The sequence below is a fragment of the Lolium perenne genome, chromosome 2, assembly GCF_019359855.2.
Source record: "Lolium perenne isolate Kyuss_39 chromosome 2, Kyuss_2.0, whole genome shotgun sequence".
Taxonomy (NCBI): domain Eukaryota; kingdom Viridiplantae; phylum Streptophyta; class Magnoliopsida; order Poales; family Poaceae; genus Lolium; species Lolium perenne.
In genome coordinates, this window is record NC_067245.2 from 247707179 (window position 1) to 247722086 (window position 14908).

Here is a 14908-nt window from a genome sequence, read left to right on the forward strand (position 1 = left end):
TTATAGCGAGTTCCACGAAACATACTATGTAACGGGCCTTAGACGTGGATCGTTGGATTTTTATGGATTTCGCAAATATTTATTTCGAATACTGCATTGGCTAGAATTTGAACCTAGAACTTTGCAGAACTAAAACCATGTTGAATTATGTTCTAGCCAATTCAACCAAAAGACCGACTAGGTGATTCTATTCAACACGAGTATCACCACAACATGGACATCCACTGCCGACTCCGCGGTGCAGAACGGTGCAGAATTATAGAATGAACACGACATTACAAAATTATTTGCATAAATTCAAAATAGCATAATCTAACATGTGTAGAATCTAGGTTTGGTACAACATAAAGTTGGACAAGGAAAATTTATCAAGTCCGGCACTGGTACAAAACAATAAGTTTGCGTTTGACACTACTAGGAAAAGGCTTATTGTCGGCGCACCAAAAAACCCTACTGCCGGCGCACCAGAGCCCGCCGGTGGGAACAGGTCAGTGATAATGGGTTATTGCCGACGCACTAGCATGTGCGCCAGCGGTAATACTAGTTATTGCCGGCGCACCAGCCTGGTGCGCCGGCGGTATTATTTCCAGGATTCAAAAAAAAGTTAGATCTAGATCTAGATCTTGGTGTAGGTCGAGTTCTAGTTCGTGACTGTGGCAACTCCATCACCGTGGTCGGCTCCATCACCGTGGTTGACGATGTGGCCATTGGAGTGAAAGGAGGTGACCGCCGGAGTGAGACTAGGTCGCCGGAGAAGCTTGTCGGAGGGAGGCCGGCTGGAGGTAGAAGCTCGTCGGAGGGAGGCCGGTCGGCCGGTGATAGAAGCTCGTTGGAGGGAGGTTGATGAGGTGGTCGGAGCTTGAGAAGGATCTTGCCGAAGGGTGGGATATGAAGAAGGTAGAAGAGGAGAAGGGAAATTGGAGGGAGGAGAAGAGAAAGGTGGCCGGAGGAGGAGGGGGAATGGAGAAGGAGGAGGAGGAGGAGGAGTAGTAGCAGAAGTGAAAGAGGAGGAGGAGGCCGAAGGTGGACGAGAAGTGAAAGAGGAGAAGTGGAAGAGGAGGAGGAGGAGGAGGAGGAGGGAAGTTACCACCTATAGAGGAAAGGTTACTGCCGGCGCACCTAGCAAGGTGGTGCGCCGGGGGTATTTTTTATTTTTTTTCATCAAAATCTAAAACCTGAAAAAAGTCCTCATTCTGTTTTGAATTTGACGAATCCATTTTTTTCCAAACGACCGTAGGTGGTTGAATTCGAATAGGAAATTTCGCGTAGATACTTTTTGATATAAAATAGTTTTTTATCGGAGGTCGTATGCAACCAGAAATCCTGTTTTACCGAAAGATGACGCCATTTTGCATAATATATCAAAATTCATGTTTTTAATTTTTTGTTGAAAGTAGATGCCATAATACATAGTCATATCGAAGGATTTTTTTCGAAATTTCTATCATTTTTTATTATTATTTTCAAAACTGAAAAGGCGGTTCGGGGGGGTGGGGTGGAGAGAAAAATCTGGGCACCTTACCCCAGCGCACCTCTATGGTGGTGCTGAAAGATCATATCTCATTTTATATGTGTTTTGGTGTTGATGACAATGATAATATATGAACATTTCGGTTTATAAGATTTGTAGGTTATTACATTCTCTAGATGCTTAAAGAGTGAAGAGTATACAAGATATCAGAAGAGATAAGAAAGAGAAGAAGAAAGAAAGAAATGAGAAGAAGAAGAGAAAGAGATAAGAAAGAAAAGAAGAAAGAAAGAAATATGAAGAAGAAGAGAAAAGCAAAGGAAGAGAAGAAGGAGCGGGGGCCCTGGGCGGTACCGCCGGCCTGGCCACGGCCGGAGGCTCCGGCCATGGTACCGCCCATGGTACCGGGGGCGCGGCGAGCGGCTCACTAAAGTTCCAGGGGGGTTGGAGCCCCGGCGGTACCTCGGCCGGTACCCCGGCCGGAGGCTCCGGCCCCCCCCCCCTCCCGGACCGAGCTCCTTGGCCACGTGGCCTTCTCCTGGTGGCCTCGCGCGCGCGCCTAGGACCGGTAGTACCGGCCCAAACTGGCCGGTACTACCGGCCACCCCTCTCCAACGGCTCCAACGTCTGGTTCAGCAGCTACTACTTAAAGGCTTCTTCTCCATTATGCTAGGGTTGCTCATTCCCCCTCCTAAAAAGACATACACCATTGTTGAGCCACCAAGAACATCAAATCCATCGGATCTCCTTCCTCAACCACCCAAATCCCTTGTGCTTTGGAGAATCGACGGAGAAGACCCCAATCTACATCCTCACCGAAGCGTTTTTCATTTCCCCCTCTTATGCTTGAGGGCCCCCTTGCTAGTGTTCCTCTTTGGATCCCTAGTGGTTGTTGTTGATGTATGTTTGTTGATTTGTTGTGTTGTAACAGATTTGGGAGCCTCCAATTTGGTTGTGGATGTGTGCCCCAAGAACCTTGTAAAGGCCCGGTTTCCGCCTCGAGGAAATCCCTTAGTGGAAGTGGGCTAGGCCTTCGTGGCGTTGCTCACCGGAGATCTGAGTGAAGCCTTCGTGGCTGTTGGTTTGGCTTTCGTAGCAACCACACTCCTCCAAACGTAGACGTACCTTCTTGCAAAGGAAGGGAACTACGGGAATCATCTCCGTGTCATCGCGTGCTCCACTCTCGGTTACCTCTATCCCACTCTATCTCTATATTGCTTAGATATATCTTGCTTAGTTGTTAGGCTTGTCATATAGGTAAATTCACTTAGTTGCATATCTAGAGAATTTACCTTTTGTGTCAAGCCTAAATTGAAAAAGAACTAAAAATTGGTTAGCACCTATTCACCCCCCCCCCCCCTCTAGGTGCGGCATACGATCCTTTCAATTGGTATCAGAGCCTCGGCTCTTATTTCGGGCTTAACCGCCTAAGAGTATGCCGGACGAGGAGTCCTCGGAAGGGGCCGCCAAGATGGTCTCTGTGGAAGACTTCAATTCGTTGAAGTCCTCCATGGAAGCCCAAATGGAAAGCATGAAAAAGATGATTGCCGAGCTTTTGGCTCCGGCCCTTCCCAAGGCTCCTAGTGTAGAGGTAAAAGACACGGGTGCATTAGATAAGGGAGAGTCTTCGGACCTACCCTCATCTACCAAACCCGTGGAAGGTGATAACTTAAACACTAATAAATCTCCCATTGCATCTCCTAGGGGAACCGATGGGAGTGAGAGCTACAATCGAGTACCTCCACCATTCCAATCACCCGATATTCCGGTTCCCCATCCCCATTTGAACATTAGGGGCGACCCACCTAAGTTTTCTATTGAGAATTTCGATACTTGGCAATTTGAGTTCCGCTCTCATGTTTGTAGTGACTCCAATGAATTATGGAGAATCATCTTGGAGGGCTTCAAGCCATACAACCCCGACAAGTTGACAAGAAGAGAAGCGGTTGATAGTCAACTCAACAACACCGCCTTATACATGATTTAAACTAGTGTGGGGACAAAGGAATTGCATCGTGTCCGGAACTACACCACCGCCAAGGAAGCTTGGGATGGTTTGACCGCTAGTTGCATTGGAAGTGAGAGCACAAGGAGGAACAAGTATAATGCTCTCAAGAATAAAGCCGAAGGGTTCTTGAGATTACCGGATGAAGATCATGAAGACATGTATGGAAGACTTCTCACCGTTGCCGATGCCTTCCGGCTTATTGGTGCCACCCACATAAATGACTCTTGGATCAAGGAGAAGTACATTGAATGCATGATGCCATTTGTACCCATTGATGTCAAGACTCTTGTGGGGAGGGAATGCTATTCCTCTCTCACCTCTCAACAAGTCGTGCACGAGATGCAAGCTCTCAAGGTACTTGAGGAAGCCTCTCATGATTCTCGCAATCGTGCTCTTGGGATGGCAAAAGGTTCCAACCTTGCCTTGATGGTCAACTCCGTCGATGAAGTGATTCCTCAAGAATCTTATAGGGCATCTTGGAGCATGACCTATCCGGAAGATTTGCAATGCCACTACCATGACCACATGGCCTTCCATGCAAAGTCGTTTTGGATTGATCCCTCCAAGGCCAAGGAAGACAACATCAAGAGGAACAACAAAAGTGGGTTCACTAGCTTTGGTCCAAAGACAAGATCATGCTACAATTGTGATGACAAGCGCCACTTCATTGCCGAATGCCCCTATGAGAATAGAGAGCTTCATAATGGAAGGCTCATTCCCAAGGACAAGAGCAAAGACTCAAAGGGCAAATATTCAAAGCCCCTCAACAAGAAGTTCTACAACAACAAGACCAAGAAGGGCAAGAGGCCCTCAAGAGTTGTGCTAGTAACAAGGGAAGAATATTCTACCGATGAAGTTGAAAGTTCTAGTGGTGATGAAGATGAAGAAAGCTCAAAGGAATTAGCCGCCATCGTCACCACCAACACAACCTCTTCATCTCTCTTTGAATCTCCCAATGAGAACCCTCATATCAAGAATGCACATTGCTTCATGGCAAGGTCCTCCTTGGACACACCTATTGTGCTATCAACTCAAGAAGAGTATACCTCCGGAGATGATGATGTTGATGATGAAGAAGATGCAACATCTAATGGATTGGTCGCTCTTGCCTCTCTCTCCACTAACTCTTCATCACCAAGTGAATCCCCCAATGAGGTCATTCATGTGGAGGAAGAAAGTTGCCTTATGGCTAAATCCTCCGAGGTATCATCCCCTAACCCCTCTATGCCTAACTTATCTAGTGATCTAGGGGTGGATGATGCTAGTCTAAAAGTGAAACAAGAAATGCTAGAGTTTGATGATTTCATTCTTAACCTACAAGGTAACACTAAGAAGCATGTTTCTAGCCTCATGGTTCGTATAGCTCAACAAGGTGATATGCTTGAGAAAAAGGGTCAAATAGAGAGAGAAGACTCTCTTGAAATCCATGCTCTTGAGGAAAGTCAAGAAACTATAGCTTCTCTTGAGGAGAGGCTAGAAACTCTTGAAGAGCCTCAAGATAAAATTAACAAGCTCACAAAAGCTAGAGATCTTGCTAGGGCTAAGTCTAAAGTGCTTAAAAAGGAAAAGGCCCAATTTGAGGTTGATCATGAGAAACTTGTGAAAGGTCTAGATGAACTAGACAAAGCTCACAAAGCTTTGAAGAGTGAATACACTCTCTTATCCAAGTCTTATGAGCAACTTCAAATTAGGCTTGCCTCATATGATGTGCCTAGCTCCTCTACTCCTTCATGTGATCATGCAAATGTTATTGAGGAAAATGCTAGGTTGAAAGATGAACTTGCTAGGACCTCCTCTCCCCAAAGTAAACTTTCCTTGGATGATCTTTTGAGTAAGCAAAGGTCAAACAATGGGAAGGAGGGACTTGGTTTTAATTCCAAGGCTAAAAAGGCAAACAAGAAAAAGACCAAGCCCGCACATGAGAAAGCTAATGGTGAACCCCGAAAGGGCAACACTATTAATGATGATGGTGCGGGAATAGATAATCCTCACTATGTTCTCTTTAAAGATTATTATGGTGATGTTTATGCTAAGTATGTTGGTCCATATGATGGTTATGTTGCTTGGTATATTTGGGTTCCAAAGACCCTTGTTGCTAACAAAAGAGGACCCATTGAAAAATGGGTACCTAAATCCAAGAATTGATCTCATGTAGGACTATGCCGCCGGAGGTTCAAAATGGGTACTTGATAGTGGATGTACAAGTCATATGACCGGCGGCAAGAACCTCGTCAAGGAGTTGAGGCCTAACATAAATGATATCACCGTCTCCTTTGGCGATAATTCTACATCCGAGGTATTGGGTTTTGGCAAGGTTGTGGTTGCACACAACATTACTCTTGTGGATGTCATGCTTGTCAAAACCCTTGGCTACAATTTGCTTTCCGTTTCCGCCCTTGGCAAGATGGGTTTCGCCGTCTTTATTGATAATGATATTGTGGTCCTCTTGTGGAGCAAGACTCTAAAAGTCGCATTCGTTGGGTATCGCGAACACAACTTGTATGTGGTGGACTTTTCGGGGACCACCACGTCAAGTGCGATGTGCCTATTCGGAAAGGCGGACGTGGGTTCGTTGTGGCATCGCCGCCTAGCCCATGTCAACATGAGAACTTTGCAAAGTCTTCACAAGGGGAACCATATTGTGGGACTAATGGAAAATGTGTCTTTTGCCAAAGATCGTGTTTGTAGGGCTTGTGTTGAAGGCAAAATGCATGACTCTCCGCATCCAAGCAAGACCATCATCTCTTCCAAGAGGATCTTGGAGCTCCTTCATGTGGATCTCTTTGGTCCCGTTACTCATGCAAGTCTTGGTGCGAAGAAACATTGCTTGGTGATTGTCGATGACTACTCAAGATACACTTGGGTCTACTTTCTCAAGACGAAAGATGAGACTCAACAAATATTCATTGACTTTGCTAACGAGGTGCAACGTCAACACAACCTCCTCATTATGGCAATAAGAAGTGACAACGGCTCCGAGTTCAAGAACTACACACTCAATGATTTTCTTAGTGATGAGGGGATTCGTCATCAATATTCCGCTGCTTACACCCCTCAACAAAATGGTGTTGCGGAGAGGAAGAACCGGACTCTTATGGATATGGCAAGGTCTATGATGGCGGAGTATAAATCCCGCTATAACTTTTGGGCCGAAGCCATCTCCACCGCTTGTCACTCCTCCAACCGGCTCTATCTCCGCAAGGGCTTGAACAAGACTCCATATGAAATACTCACCGGGAACAAGCCTAATATCTCATACTTCAAGGTGTTTGGGTGTAAGTGTTTCTACAAAATCAAAGGGGTTCGTTTGTCTAAATTTGCTCCTAAAGCTTTGGAGGGTATATTTGTTGGTTACGGTGCCGAATCTCACACTTATAGAATCTTTGATGTATCCTCCGGGATTATCATTGAATCTTGTAGTGTGAAGTTCGAAGAAAATGATGGCTCCCAAGTGGGGCAAGTTGATGTTTGTGCAGGTGATGAAATACCTCAAGATGCCATAGTAAGAATGGGTGTGGGATTTTTCCGCCCCATTGAGGGACACGGTGTGGCGTCTCGGGAAGGACTATGCTCTACCACGGTGGAGCCCTCATCTTCTCAACATCAACAAACCCCATCAAGTGAAGCAAATGATGCACCAACCCAAGAACAAGAACAAAACCCTTCCTCTAGTGTGCAAGATCAAGGACAAGATCAAGGACAAGATCAAGGACAAGATCAAGGTCATGATCAACCAAGAATTCATGATGGTTCCGACGAGTATCCATTTGATATTTGCTCCGCACCAAATGATGTCCAAGATCAAGCACATGATGTTGAGCACCCACAAGAGATTGTAGTTGCTCAAGTTGAAGGTCAAGACGGGGACCCAAATGATCAAGTTGATCAAGTGACACCTCCAAGGCCAAGAAGAACCAAGGAGGAGATCGAGGCCCGTCGTTTAGCAAGAAGAGAAAGGACCCTTGAAATTCGTGGACACACTCATGACAAGGTCCTTGGTGATGTTCGAGCAAAAGTCTCCACAAGAAGGCAATTGGCTAACTTTAGCAATCATCATGCTTATATCTCCGTAGTGGAACCCAAGAAAGTGTTTGAAGCCCTTGAAGATTCAGATTGGGTGGAAGCTATGCATGAGGAACTCAACAACTTCAAGCGCAACAAAGTGTGGACCTTAGTAAAGAAGCCAAAGGAGTGCCGCAATGTTATAGGCACTAAATGGATATTCAAGAACAAGCAAGATGAGTTTGGAAATATTGTGAGGAACAAGGCAAGATTGGTGGCTCAAGGTTTCTCTCAAGTTGAAGGGATTGACTTTGGAGAGACCTATGCTCCCGTGGCTCGCCTTGAGTCCATCCGTATCCTTCTTGCTTATGCATCGCATCATAACTTTAAGTTACAACAAATGGATGTGAAAAGTGCATTTCTTAATGGTCCTTTACATGAAGAGGTTTATGTTAAGCAACCCCCGGGGTTCGAGGATCTCAACTTTCCTAACCATGTCTACAAGCTTGATAAAGCACTTTATGGTCTCAAACAAGCTCCTAGAGCTTGGTACGAGCACCTTAAGGAATTGTTGGTAGACCGTGGGTTTGATGTTGGGCTAATCGACCCCACTCTTTTTACTAAGAGGGTCAATGGGGAGCTTTTCGTTTGCCAATTATATGTTGATGATATTATATTTGGCTCTACTAACAAAGCTTTCAATGATGAATTCTCAAAGCTTATGACCGATAGGTTTGAGATGTCTATGATGGGAGAGATGAAGTTTTTCCTTGGTTTTGAGATCAAGCAATTGAGAGAAGGAACCTTCATCAATCAAGCAAAATATCTCCAAGACATGCTCAAGAGGTTCAAGATGACCGAGATGAAAGGTGTTGCTACTCCTATGGTTACCAAATGTCATCTTGCACTTGATCCCAATGGTAAAGAGGTGGATCAAAAGGTATATCGCTCCATGATTGGATCCTTGCTTTACCTTTGTGCATCTAGACCGGACATAGAGTTGAGTGTTGGTGTGTGTGCAAGGTATCAAGCTTCTCCTAAGGAGAGCCACATGATGGCTCTCAAAAGAATCTTTCGATATTTGGTTGATACCCCAAGATATGGTATTTGGTACCCCAAAGGCTCAAGTTTTATTCTCAATGGATATACCGATGCGGATTGGGCGGGTGACAAGGATGATAGGAAATCAACTTTCGGGGCTTGCCAATTCCTTGGTAGGTCCTTGGTGTGTTGGTCTTCTAAGAAGCAAAATTGCATATCTCTCTCCACCGCCGAAGCCGAATATGTTGCCGCCGCAAGTGGATGCACTCAATTGTTATGGATGAGGCAAACTTTAAAGGAATACGGTGTCATTTGTGACAAAGTGCCTCTATTATGTGACAATGAAAGTGCCATCAAGATTGCCTATAATCTGGTGCAACATTCAAGAACGAAGCATATTGAGATCTGGAATCATTTCATTAGGGATCATGTTGCCCGTGGTGATATTGAGCTTATCTATGTTCCTACCAAAGATCAACTTGCCGATATATTCACGAAGCCTCTTGATGAAGCAAGGTTCTCTTATTTGAGGAATGAGCTAAATATCATTGATTCAAGGAGTATAGCTTGACCATCTTGCAAACACACCTCCGTCTCAAAACTTTATTTGGTTTAGATGTAGGCATGGAAATAGGGGGAGTGCGGTTTAAATTATTGAGCTATCCCTCCCCCCATAATGCCAACATTAAGAAATCATTCTCGTTATATCATATGATGATATGTGAGCTTCAATGATGAGTAGTGGTTTTTGGGCCCAAGATATATCTTCGCGGTGCCATGCCATAGCACTCATATATGGTGGCCTAGGCCACCACACTCTTCTCTATGAAGAGTTAGAGTAATTTGGATCTTTATTGGACTTCATTTGCCTATCTTTTGTTTTTAGGGGAATTGGCTCAATGTTTGGCTTCTATTGATTTGCTCCTTGCAAACTTGAGTTCATATTACCTTACCCCTCTTTGTGTCCATCCTAAGCCATTCTCTCACCTCTAAAACATTCTATATCTTGCACAAGCTCGTCTCAAAAAATGCATATCAAAATTGTTTGTTTTAAAGAGGGTGTCTTTATAAAAAAAGGGGGGATTTTGTTTAAAACAGCCTACAAAAAAAGGGGGGGGGGGATTTTGTTTAAAACAGCCTACAAAAAAAAAAAATCGGGGGCGGAGGCTGGCCGACCCGGGCCTGACCAGGCCGGTAGTACCGCCTGGGGCCTGGCCGGTACTACCGCCGGCCTCGGGCCGGTGCCTCCATGTGTGGGCGGGTCGAGCCCCGCTCCCCACCCTCCCCACTCGCCCCCTTCTCCCAGCTCCAAACACACCAGCCGCCCGGCCGCCCCTGCCGCCTCCCCGTGCTCCCCCGGCCACTCTCCGGCCATCTCCGGCCGGATCGGCTCCGTGGGAGCCTTCCCCCACCCCTCCTCCTCCATGGCTCCCGGTATTAGCTTCTCCCCCCGTGTATTTTGCTCGTATTTTTGGCTCACATGTGTGTTGGTTATTGGTTCTACATGCTTAGATTTTTGGCTAAATCTTACTCTAAGAGGTTGTATCTATTGCTGATCTATGTCCTCTAGTACGTAGCACCGTAAACCTCTACTATGTAGCTTTTTTTTCTACCCATTGTGTGTGGCCTTATTTTTTCTCATCATGCATGTGTATTTTGGGTCAAAATTTTGTTAAGTTGAGATGAGCTTGTGCCCTTATCCCAAATTTCCCTCGGCTCTGTTCGTCTATTTCACAGGTGCTAGTCGGAAGAGGAGAGGGGATCCGCCCCTTGAGGATGATTTTGTTGAACAAGATGAAGTGTTACCCCGTGCCACTACTGCGCGTGGTGCTTCTTTGGCAAATAAAAAGAAAGGGAAAAAGGCTATTGAGTCCTATGGCAGCGTCCGCCTTCATGCATACATGGCTATTCGCACCGCTAACCCCTATTTGGGGCCTCGGTCTTCTCGCACCCACAACCGCCACTTCTACACCGAGGTTCAAGAACGCATATTCAATGAAGTCTATCCTCCCAACAAGGTGAAGGTGGTTGATCAACGGTATATCAACATTGACCATTTGAAGAAGGATGCCTACTTTCATGAAGCTCTTGGTATTTGCGAGGAGTTTGGTTTGCTTCCCATTATGACTTTCCAATGCAACTATGATCCTTATCTTGTGACTCAGTTCTTTGCCACAGTCTATTTTCATGAGGATGACGCTCGCTCCATCACTTGGATGACTCGTGATGAGGTACTCACTACCACTTGGAGCACCTTTGGACAGATTCTTGGCTATCCTCTTCCGGAAGATTGTGAACATGACACTGATAGTGGTTGGAGGTTTCATGGGCAGACTAATGCAAGCACCAAAGATGTTCTTGAGCCGCTCTATATGCCCGGTCGATGCAAGCTTGGATTCACTTCCGGTCTCCAACCCGTCTATGATATTATGCTTCGCATCTACCGTGAGACTATTGCCGTCAAAGTGGGTAATGTTGATGAGATCCATTCTTTTGTCATTGACTTGATGCTTCAAACTCATCTCCGAAAGGGCAAGGGTGTGAAGATGGATGTCATGGATTGCCTGTGGAACCAGATTTTCCTGCGTATGGTTGAGAAGAGGTCTCCCGCCTTTGGTCCCTTCATCATGAAGCTTATTTCTGAGGTGTGGCGTCAGAAGTTTGAGGGTGCCATTCTGGAACCATTTTCTACACTCACTGTTCATAAACGCAAGAATCTTCTTATCAAAGATCATGAGCTCCTAGCTTCTACCTCAGCCCCAGCAGCTCCTTCTGCCTCAGCAGCACCTTCTACCTCAAGACCTCCTTCAAAGCAGTCCCGCAGATCCTCCCACCGATCGCCGGTTCTTGGCATTAGACTCCTTGATGGTTTTACTCCTCATATGGCCCTTGGGGGGCCTCCGGCTCACTCCGCATATGATCCCATGCTCGAGCCCTCTTGGTACACCAAACTCAAGATCAAGGTAAAGAAGACCTTCTGTCTCCAGCTGGATATTCAGGAGCGCATGTATGACGCCTATGTGGCAGAGAAGAAAGCTCGACGCCGTCAGAAGAGCATCATGGCAAAGCTTGGTGTGGAAGTATCTCCTCCAGGATCTGAAGAGAATATCCTTCTGAAGCCTCAGTGGATTTCTGCTCATAGCCAGTGGTCTGATGGCGAGGATGGTCCCTCCTATGATGTCGACTCCGATGTTGCCGAGGACTTCCTTGATGGCTAGGGATGGTAGCATCGCTCTTCAACCTTTTTGGCATCTTGATGTCAAAGGGGGAGAAGAGTTCTATTAGGTTCGGGATTTGCATGGGAAGTCACAAGCTTGCGTTTTTCTTTGACTTTTTATGCTTGTGACTTATGGTTATCTATTGTTGAGAACTACTTATCATGTTTTATGCACCTTATCTATGTGTGTGAGACATAGGGGCTATCTATTTATGTATGAGACACTATCTATCTATCTATCTATCTATGGTAAAGACTAAGTGAACTTCATGTGGTATGATCTCTAAACTCAACACTTGTCTTTACTCACATATGGTTGTCTCTTCTATATACAAGTGATGAATTTATTTGCTTACTTAGCATCTTTGCACTTGTTGGTGATTCGTACTTACTTGAGTAGTTTGATCCTAGATTATGTGCCTCTCATTCAAATGTTAATTCTATTAGATGCACATGTCTAGGGGGAGCCTTTTATGCATATCTTATATTTTCTCTGCTCAAATACTCTCATCTTTTGCAAATCTTATATTGTCATCAAGAAACCAAAAAGGGGGAGATTGAAAGATCATATCTCATTTTATATGTGTTTTGGTGTTGATGACAATGATAATATATGAACATTTCGGTTTATAAGATTTGTAGGTTATTACATTCTCTAGATGCTTAAAGAGTGAAGAGTATACAAGATATCAGAAGAGATAAGAAAGAGAAGAAGAAAGAAAGAAATGAGAAGAAGAAGAGAAAGAGATAAGAAAGAAAAGAAGAAAGAAAGAAATATGAAGAAGAAGAGAAAAGCAAAGGAAGAGAAGAAGGAGCGGGGGCCCTGGGCGGTACCGCCGGCCTGGCCACGGCCGGAGGCTCCGGCCATGGTACCGCCCATGGTACCGGGGGCGCGGCGAGCGGCTCAGTAAAGTTCCAGGGGGGTTGGAGCCCCGGCGGTACCTCGGCCGGTACCCCGGCCGGAGGCTCCGGCCCCCCCTCCCGGACCGAGCTCCTTGGCCACGTGGCCTTCTCCTGGTGGCCTCGCGCGCGCGCCTAGGACCGGTAGTACCGGCCCAAACTGGCCGGTACTACCGGCCACCCCTCTCCAACGGCTCCAACATCTGGTTCAGCAGCTACTACTTAAAGGCTTCTTCTCCATTATGCTAGGGTTGCTCATTCCCCCTCCTAAAAAGACATACACCATTGTTGAGCCACCAAGAACATCAAATCCATCGGATCTCCTTCCTCAACCACCCAAATCCCTTGTGCTTTGGAGAATCGACGGAGAAGACCCCGATCTACATCCTCACCGAAGCGTTTTTCATTTCCCCCTCTTATGCTTGAGGGCCCCCTTGCTAGTGTTCCTCTTTGGATCCCTAGTGGTTGTTGTTGATGTATGTTTGTTGATTTGTTGTGTTGTAACAGATTTGGGAGCCTCCAATTTGGTTGTGGATGTGTGCCCCAAGAACCTTGTAAAGGCCCGGTTTCCGCCTCGAGGAAATCCCTTAGTGGAAGTGGGCTAGGCCTTCGTGGCGTTGCTCACCGGAGATCTGAGTGAAGCCTTCGTGGCTGTTGGTTTGGCTTTCGTAGCAACCACACTCCTCCAAACGTAGACGTACCTTCTTGCAAAGGAAGGGAACTACGGGAATCATCTCCGTGTCATCGCGTGCTCCACTCTCGGTTACCTCTATCCCACTCTATCTCTATATTGCTTAGATATATCTTGCTTAGTTGTTAGCCTTGTCATATAGGTAAATTCACTTAGTTGCATATCTAGAGAATTTACCTTTTGTGTCAAGCCTAAATTGAAAAAGAACTAAAAATTGGTTAGCACCTATTCACCCCCCCCCCCCCTCTAGGTGCGGCATACGATCCTTTCAGGTGCGCTGGTGGTAAATTGTCTACCACCGGCGCACCACCACAGAGGCGCGCCGGGGGTAGGGGTGCACATAATTTTTGATCTGCTCAGACCTCTTCGAATTTTATTCCCGGAGCAATAAATTTTTGGTGCGCCGGCAGTATCTGTTCTTCGCCGGCGCGGTCCTAATATGGCGCGCCGGCGGTATTTGCCACCGGCGTCAATAATGGTGCGCCGGCACTATTCCATGCAGCTATAGCCATTTTCCTAGTAATGTGAGGTGAGCACAATTCTTTGAGAGTTTGAGTTTGCTTGAGCACCAAACAAGACCACGTTCGGCCGACGAGTTCTGCATGTTACTCTTGGAGATTTGGCATTCCCTAAAAATTAGGCAAATTTATCAACTCTGGCACACGCATAGGTAAGGCGAAGCAAAGGAGCTAGGCTAGGAGGCGCATCGCTTGTTGTTCGCAGCGAGTGCAATCTTCTTCTTTTTTGTATTATGTCTTCTAAAAAATAAAACATAAAACATCAAAGGTTGCCAGTTAGAAGAAGGACAAGGAAATCTGAACTTATTGCGCCGGCTAGTGTGAAAGTACGCGTGCCATCGAGTATGATTTACCAACCGAGCGCTCAAGGGAGACCCTACTCTCCGCCTTGTACGGGATGGATTCGCTCCCGCCTGTACCGTTTCCATCATGGGCTACGCCAAATGCCCACTAACATGTATTCCTTTTTAAGATTTAAAAATTGTTCAAAATTTTAAAAAGTTCAAACTAAAAAATCTTAAATTTTAAAATTTGTTCAAATTAATAAAATGTTCAAATTTTTAAAAAGTTTGAACTTGAGAAATGTTCATAAAACCTGACCAGCAAAACTGAAAGACCCGGAGGGAAAAATAAAACTGGAACCGAAATAAAACCCATGAAACCGGAACAAAGAAATAAAAAACTAAAGAAAACCATCGTCGTCGGCCCTAACTGGGCCGGCTCACCTGCCGACCGCCTCAGGCGGGAGGGATTTGCTCCCGCACAGAGTGGAGAACAGGGTTTGGCAACGCTCAGCGGAGCAACGCTCGTTTGATGCCGCACTGAAGATGGCCCCTGGCCGATGCAGCGGTGCCCACCCAGGAAATTCCACGGCCCACCCAAACTCGCCGTAGAACATGATCAGAGTCTTCTCGGAACTTTCAGTCCCTCAGTTGCAAACAGCGGAGTACCCTTGATCCGAACCTCTAGACTCGGTAAACATTCGAAGTGCTGCACAAACTCAGCGGGAAAATCCAGGTAGAGAATGGGCGCGTCGCGTTTGAACGAGCTTTTGTCGCAGGTT